This window comes from Hoplias malabaricus, chromosome 5, assembly GCF_029633855.1.
Source record: "Hoplias malabaricus isolate fHopMal1 chromosome 5, fHopMal1.hap1, whole genome shotgun sequence".
Classification (NCBI taxonomy): Eukaryota; Metazoa; Chordata; class Actinopteri; order Characiformes; family Erythrinidae; genus Hoplias; species Hoplias malabaricus.
This window is the reverse complement of record NC_089804.1, coordinates 46,438,728-46,446,601: the sequence shown is the minus strand read 5'-3', so window position 1 is coordinate 46,446,601 and position 7,874 is coordinate 46,438,728.

Sequence of the window (7,874 nt, the reverse complement as noted above, 5' to 3'; positions counted from 1 at the left end):
AAGTAATGGGTGAGGGGGGCCTATCTTTTTGGCTATGTTTGGAATATTGCTGCCATCTTGAAAGCCTCCATATTAAATCAAGGGCAAGTTTTTCCAGTGGGAAGGTGGACAAGTAGTATATCAAAGAAATAAAAAGATGTCCTGTGATCTGTCTTAGCAGCTTGTTGCATTTTCTGTTTCTCACAAATCAATTCCAGACTCATTAATTAACGTGTGGTGACTGGGGCTCTGGGAGTACTGTCTATTCTGATAACCCCAGGCTCCTATCACTGAAACTGTAAAGAATCCTGAGTTTGTAGGTTACATACAGTACAATATGTAATACAAGAAATACTTTTTATATATGATATTGTAGACTGATTAAATTAGGAATTCTCCTTTAAGAATCAGATACGTGCAAACACAAACACGCATCTCACTGGTCAGTGCTGAGAGTCTGTGAATCTCAGCTGTATTTGCTTGGCTCTAGGACAAAAACATTATCCTCCATGCATTATTCATATCACTTCATAATTCATACTTTAGCTAAGTGCACCAGCACAAAACTGCTGCTGTGTACTGAACATGAGGGTGAGCCTTGTGCCTCTTTGCTGCTTAAAGAATTTTCAGGAGTTTTAGCTTTGTATATGGCTGTAAATATAGTCTTAAACATCTACTTTATTTAGTACCTTTTCATTGCAGGCTATATTCCTTTTTAGGAAAATGGAGAAAGACGTTTACAGTTTAAAGAAGACAGCTGCTTGAGTGTTTTCCCACAAGATCTCAGTCTCAAAATTAAAGTAAATTCCAAACACATTGACTGATGTGAACTCTTAAAGTTGTTTCACGATGTTTCCTCACTACCCGAGATGACGATTTTGCTCTATTGCTGAAGTCTAACTGTATTACTGCAAAGCATTACAAAACTAAACAACTTGAGTTACAAATAGTTTCTGTGATAATTCAAACCATGAGGAAAAAAACCTACAGACATAAGTTAAACATCAGCCACATTTTTCCCTCAAACGTACCGTTCCATCTTAAATTATGCATAGCTTCTGAACATAAACACACCAGAGAGAACAGCATGTTCCCACCAAACATTTAAGAATTTAATTCTTTGTTTGATTTCCAGATTTGACTTCCACTTGCTCATGTAACTTAAGTCTTAACTTAAGTCTTAAAATCCTTATATTAAAGCAGCTGATGATAACATTCATATGTATTTGAAACTTTTTCAGAATGACAGAAGTAGTGATGTTCGATACCACTGATTTCCTTTCTGATTCGATACTGTGTAAAATTCTGTCTGGTATCGGCGATACTGATCCGATAACAATACTTAGTGCAAATACACCTAATGTTTCTGGTAAATCAAAAATGTAGTGCATTTCAAATAGCATCATAAACAATACATGTAACATATATAATAAATGTGTATATATATATATATATATATATATATATATATATATATATAAATCTTATATTTCTTGTTTGTTTATACAAGCACCATGCTTACTGAGAAGGCATTAGTTTAAATATATATAATTATCTTTTGTACCTAAGACTTCTGCATGGTACTGTACATGTTTTAACCCCCCTGAAATAATGTTTTTAACTTTTTAAATGCGAGGGTCAGACCCCTCAGTACATTATGTAATCGAACCATGACCGTATGTCTAATTTCACAGTGTACTTTTAAAATAAACAGTTCTTCTACTAGCTTGGTAAGTAAAGTTCTAGGTAACACTATTAAATAAGAACATTAACTTATGTGGATGTTCTTTAAACTGCATTGATTATCTGTGTTTCGATGATGGGTATAGGGTGTGTGTGTTTAACCTACTGTGATTTTACACAAAGATCGACAGCGCCTGCAGGCCCTAACCCTGACCTTCAGTGTCTGGTCGCTCTCATCCACTCTCCGGCTTTCCTCCCTCACTGTCTCTCCCTCCTGGGGCTTACCATTCAGCAGGAGAGGCAGAACAGCTGCTCACACACACACACACACACACACACACACACACACACACACACACCACGCACACACACACACACACACACAGAAGGGAAGTGAATGGGATGCAATAGGGATGGAGGGGTGTGGTTTGTAGGGTACATGACATGGAGACAGGAAAAGCAAGCCATATTTTCGACTATCATGAAAAATATATTGTATTATTATTTTAAGGCATTCACAGATCCAAAAAGTTCCCAGAAGAATTTAAGTAATCTGTATGAAACATATCAAATGGGAGTGTCATGGGTTGGTCATTACATTAAATATATTAAGCACCAACCAAATGTTCTCATTTTTTAATCTCCTTGACCTTGTTGTGCCCATTTGCTTGAAAAGGAAGCACCTGCTCAGAAACAGTACTTTACTGACAGACTTTGTTTGTACTACTGTTAATCAAAATATATGTGTAAGGTCAACCACATTAATTCGGTGCCTTTAGCTCTCTTATCTAAGGCGGGGTGCTTTAAATGGTGGGGGTTCAGACGTGTCTAAAATGGGCTATTTAATTGCTAAACTAGAGGTGTAACAGGTAGTTTCACTGTCACACAGATTCAGGGTTCTGGTGTTGTTTGTTCGAGCCCCACCTCAGGTGACTGGGAAGAGTGTTCCCCACTGTCTGCAGGGGTTTCCTCTGGGTGCTCAGGTTTCCTCTCGCAGTCAAAAACATGTTGTTATATGGAATGGCTTTGCAAATGTATGAGTGTATTGCCCTATGATGAACTGGTGCCCCATGCAGGGTATGTTTCTGCTTTGCACCCACCTGGACCCACCATAACCCTGAAGTGGATAAGCGGTTACAGACAATTAATGTATGAGTGAATGAACTGTTGAAATTCTGACTCCATTATTGTTTATTCAATGAGGAAAGTACATTTGTGTGGACCATTTTTGTAGCTTCTAAATTACAGCATATTAAATAGTTCAACACTGTAGTTGTGATAGGAATCGCATGTCTGAATCTCTTAATACTTTTAAAAGCTGGTTACATTAAATAACAATAAATACAATATACCTTAGATATTGTGCTTCAGTTTGGAGATCAAATGTTTTTGTCACATTATGAACATTACAAATAAAAGCTTGTATGTACATTGTTTGTTTAAAAAAAACTAAACTTTTAAATAAAAAATTTGAAATTAAAGTTGTAAATGTGTTGTAAATATCAACTTCTGGATCCTGTCACCAGCACTGTAAAATATTTCAGTTTTTACCTCATTCTGCAGCTCATTCATTATCTGTAACTGCTTATCCAGTTACACAGTGGGTCCGGAGCCTACCCGGAATCATTGGGCACAAGGCAGGAACACACCCTGGAGAGGACATCCTTCACAGGGTGACACACACACACATATTCATGGACACTTTTGAATTGCCAATCCACCTACCAACATGTGTTTTTTTGACTGTGGGAGGAAACCGGAGCACACGAAGGAACCCCACGCGGACAGGGGGAGAACACATCAAGCTCCTCACAGACAGTCACCCAGAGCGGAGCTTGAACCCACAACCTCCAGGTCCCTGGAGCTGTGTGACTGCGAGACTACCTGCTGCACCACTGTACCACCCTTGTCCTGCTGCTGTTTATATGATATCACTCACAGACATTTGGAAAATGTCTGGAAGGAGCAGGAAAGCTTAAAGTTATTTGGGAACAGGTTTACTCATATATTTGACTATTTCCAACTATCTTCAGCTGGTGAACCTACCTTGCTTATCTTGGTACCTCTGCTAATAACCCTGCTTAAATAATGTAATGTAAAAATGTTCCAATGAACTGACAGAGGGAACAGTGCTTCTAGTTGGTTTCCCTTGTGTTCAGTTACAGTACAAGTGAAATAAGACTGAAAATGACAGTTGCACTAAATGATTTAATGCAGTAATGATATTATTTCGTGATGTCAGAGCTTCAGCATTTCACTCAATGGTGTTGGACTGACATCATTGAGGAGGACCATGAACCTACATGAACCATTAACTGTTATTTTAGTGACACAGCAATAACATTTTGCTCCTCATCTTTATAAGACTTTGTCACTGTGGTCAGTGTATGTCCTCAGTGAACCCACTTTAAATCTCCATCTGTCCTCTTCTATGACGGGGCCTGACCCTAACAACTCCAAGGCCTTGACCCTCATGACCCCCTGTGAAGATGCCTGCTGGCCTTTTACTGAATGCCTTTAAATAACCCCAAAAATCCCACACAACAATTTTCAATTTTGTAATCAATGTCTCAAAACATGGATGTTTCACAATATATTTCATAAATTGTAGGTTAATATCTCTCTCTCTCTCTCTCTCTCTCTCTCTCTCTCTCTCTCTCACACACACACACACACACACACACACACACACACACACACAAGCACGTCATTTATTAAGTGGATAAGGAAGGTAACTAATACCTTTAAGTTCTGTTTTTTTATTTTTCATCAAATATAAATATAACTTATAGCATATAGTATACACATTAAATTAACACCTAGAAAGTGTAGAAAAGAAAATTTGATAAAAATAATAATGCACTTTTGTTTCTGCATTTTTTGCAATTTTTTTTTGTTTAAGGTTGTCTTTGATTTAAACCCCTGTGAAACACGTTTTGGGAAACACTCTATGTTGCTTATTGCTGCGTATGAATGATGCCAAACAATACTCATCATTATTAATAGCAAAAATGTGAGTGATTTGTGACCCTGCTCTTTAGCTTATTCATTGAAATTCAATGGATCAGTGCAAGGCATGGCTTCATTTGTGTTCCATGAACCACAAACAGTCAAGAGAACACTTCTTCCTTCTACCGCAACGAATATGCAAAATACTTCTGCCTTGACTTCCCTATGTCTGAAGTACTAATTTTAGCAACATGACAAGCTAACTGATAGCAGTAAACAAAGCTTCTATGGGTGGGGGGGCAAACGTAGGTTATAAATAAATCACAAAGTATAGTTCTAAATGTGCTTAAAGGTGTACAGTTCAGTAGAGTTCACAGCTTATTCTGGAGCTCCTTTAGGACTTTCCCAAAAGAGGTCTAGTATATTTAATCACACTAACACTATCTAAGGAAATAATACAGCATGCTACTTTAAGACTGATGCATTGAAAATCGTCTTGACTTGAGCCTTTTTTTTTTTTTTTTATAATCAGGCTTAGAACTTAGAAATTGTACACAAAGCCAGAGTCTATTGTTCTGCTTTGTCTGTGTTGAGATCTTTCTTTAGATTGTGTGTTTCCAGGGGAGGGGTTATGTTTAATTCTGTGTCTGTGTGTGTGCGCGCCTGCATCAGTGCTACTTGGCATCTGCTGATCCCAGTGGGCCTGGAGGATAGACTCCTCAGGGAGGGGTGGGGGGGTGGTGTTGGGTCCAATTAGAAGCAGAGAGAGAGAGAAAAGGGACAGGTGGAAGAGATCTTACAGGGATGTATAGATTTAGATGTGGTTGCTGAATGTTTGTATAGGAATAGAGATATAGGTGAAGTAAATGTCGCACAGTACAGTACAGTGTAACAAACTAGAAAGCCTTTTTTGAGATTAATTACCAACATTGTATTGTTTGAGACATTTCACATGCTGTTAACACAATGATAAATCCAAAGACTTATCCAGTTCTCTAACTAGCTGGCTGTCTCCTGCAGCAGCTACTTACAAATAAAATGCTAAATGTGTTGTGAATTTGTTTTCATTTGTTTTCAGTGTGTGACAGGTCTGGACTAGTTTAGCTCCTGGACTCATACTAAGGTAACATGCAGTTGTAATGCATGCAGTATGACTATAGGCATTGTCTTCCTGAAATAAACAAGGCCTTCCCCTAAAAAACATTGTCTGGATGGCAACATGTTGCTCCAAAACCTGTATTTATCTTTCAGCTTTAACAGTTCCTTCACAAATGCCCAGGTCACCGATCTCATGTGCAGTAATGCTGTCTCAAATCGTCATGGATGCTGGCTTTTGGACTGTGTGTTTATAACAAGATTGATGACCCCTCTCCTCTTTTGCCATGATTTTCAAAAATAATTAAAATTTTTGCACTGTCTGAACACAGGACACTTTTTCACTTTGCCTCGGTCCATCTTATATGAGCTCTGGCCCCGAGAAGCAGCAGTGTTTCTGGATCCTGATTTCTGGATCAGGTTTCTTCTTTGTGAGTTTTAACTTGCCTTTGTGTGAGCCCACGCAGTGATTTCCAGTGCTGTCTGAGGGCCTGAAGACCACAGAAGGTCAGTACTGGTTTTGGGCCTTGACCCTTGCATACAGAGATATCTTTAATGATATTATGTGCCGTACATTATGAAATCCTGAATGAAGTTCTGTATGATTTTAAGTTATTCTTGGATTCTTTCACATTGCCCTCCCCATCTTCACTTCTGAAAGAATCTGCCTCTCTGAGAAGCTCTTTTTAAACCATATATTTTTTGTAGCATTACATACATTTACCAGTGTTTTGTTCCCTGTTCCCATGTTTTTTGGAACGTGTTGCTGGCAAATATTCAAAATAGGCAAATATTATTAGTAAACAATAACCATTTCCCAGTTACAACATTTGAAGATTTGTCTTTGTTCTATTTTAAAATTAAATATAGGATTTAAATGATTTGCACATCATCACATTCTGTTTTAATTTAAATTTTGTGTAGCGTCCCAACTTTTCTGGAAATAGGGTTGTATATATATGTGTGTGTGTGTGTGTGTGTATGTGTGTGTTAGACACTTCACTTGGTTAAAGGCCAAATTCTGGCTTTGTTTTTGTTTTTTGTTTATAATTCATCCTAATAACTGTCCATCCATCATAACAGCAATGGAGTGCATAGAACGAAAGAAAGCCAAAAAACAATAACCACGTGGCAGCATATTTTTAACTTCTGGGACTGAGTCAGGCTGCTATGAATAGAAGACGGGGAAAATAAGAGGTTTGTGTGTGTGTGTGTGTTTGAGAGAAAAAGAGTGAGAGAGAGAGAGAGAGAGAGAGAGAGAGAGAGAGAGAGAGAGAGAAAGGAAAAGAGTCTGCCAGCTATGACTGAGTATCAATGTCCTGGCAAGGCCTTGCAGTCTGTTCAATACGGGGAAAGGAAGCTCTAGTTAAAATTAAATGCAGTTACAAAAGTTAGAAGGATAAAAAAGCTCTGATGCTGTAGCAGTGTTTGTTAAGTGCTTTATCAAACAAACGCACCTTATAGGTTTTTTCTCAGACATGAATTTAAAATAATATTAAACCCACCTGGAAGATGGGAACAGTGCACAAATAGAGTATACATACTTAGAATGTCAATCTAATTATCTAAGCAGTACACTTTTTGAGAAAAGAATAGAATAAAAACAATAAATGAAATGTGATGTGTGGTGGTGGAACTAGAATATTATTTTAAGCTGTCCAAAGACACAGTTAACATGTAAATTAGGATATAAAAGTGATAAAAACACAAAGATAATTTCTTTAAAAATGTTATAACTGTGAGATAAAGCATATAGTCTCAACTTTCCCACTAAACATCTGACTAGTCATCAGTCTCATAAACACGTGAAGAAAAGAACTGTAAACTGTTGCCAGTTTGTTTGATTCATAACCAGTTATTACTGCAGCTGATTGCCTTAATCAAGCTGAGATGGCTAATCATAGCAGGGGAGTCCATATAGAGAAATAAATGATATAGTGTTATGTACTTTTGTGAGAAAGCTGAGCTCCTCAGGGAGGAGACCTTCCCACAACACCAGGGGAAGTCATGATTTTGTTTATGAGGAACTTGGGAGAATTTCCTCCCCTTTAATATTGGCCATCATCAGTGTGAGTTCAAAGTGAGGATGGAGCCCTGCCTCACTTGACTGGAAGTCATTGAAAACACACAGTAACCTGGATACCTTCAAGTTGAATCGATAGAAATAA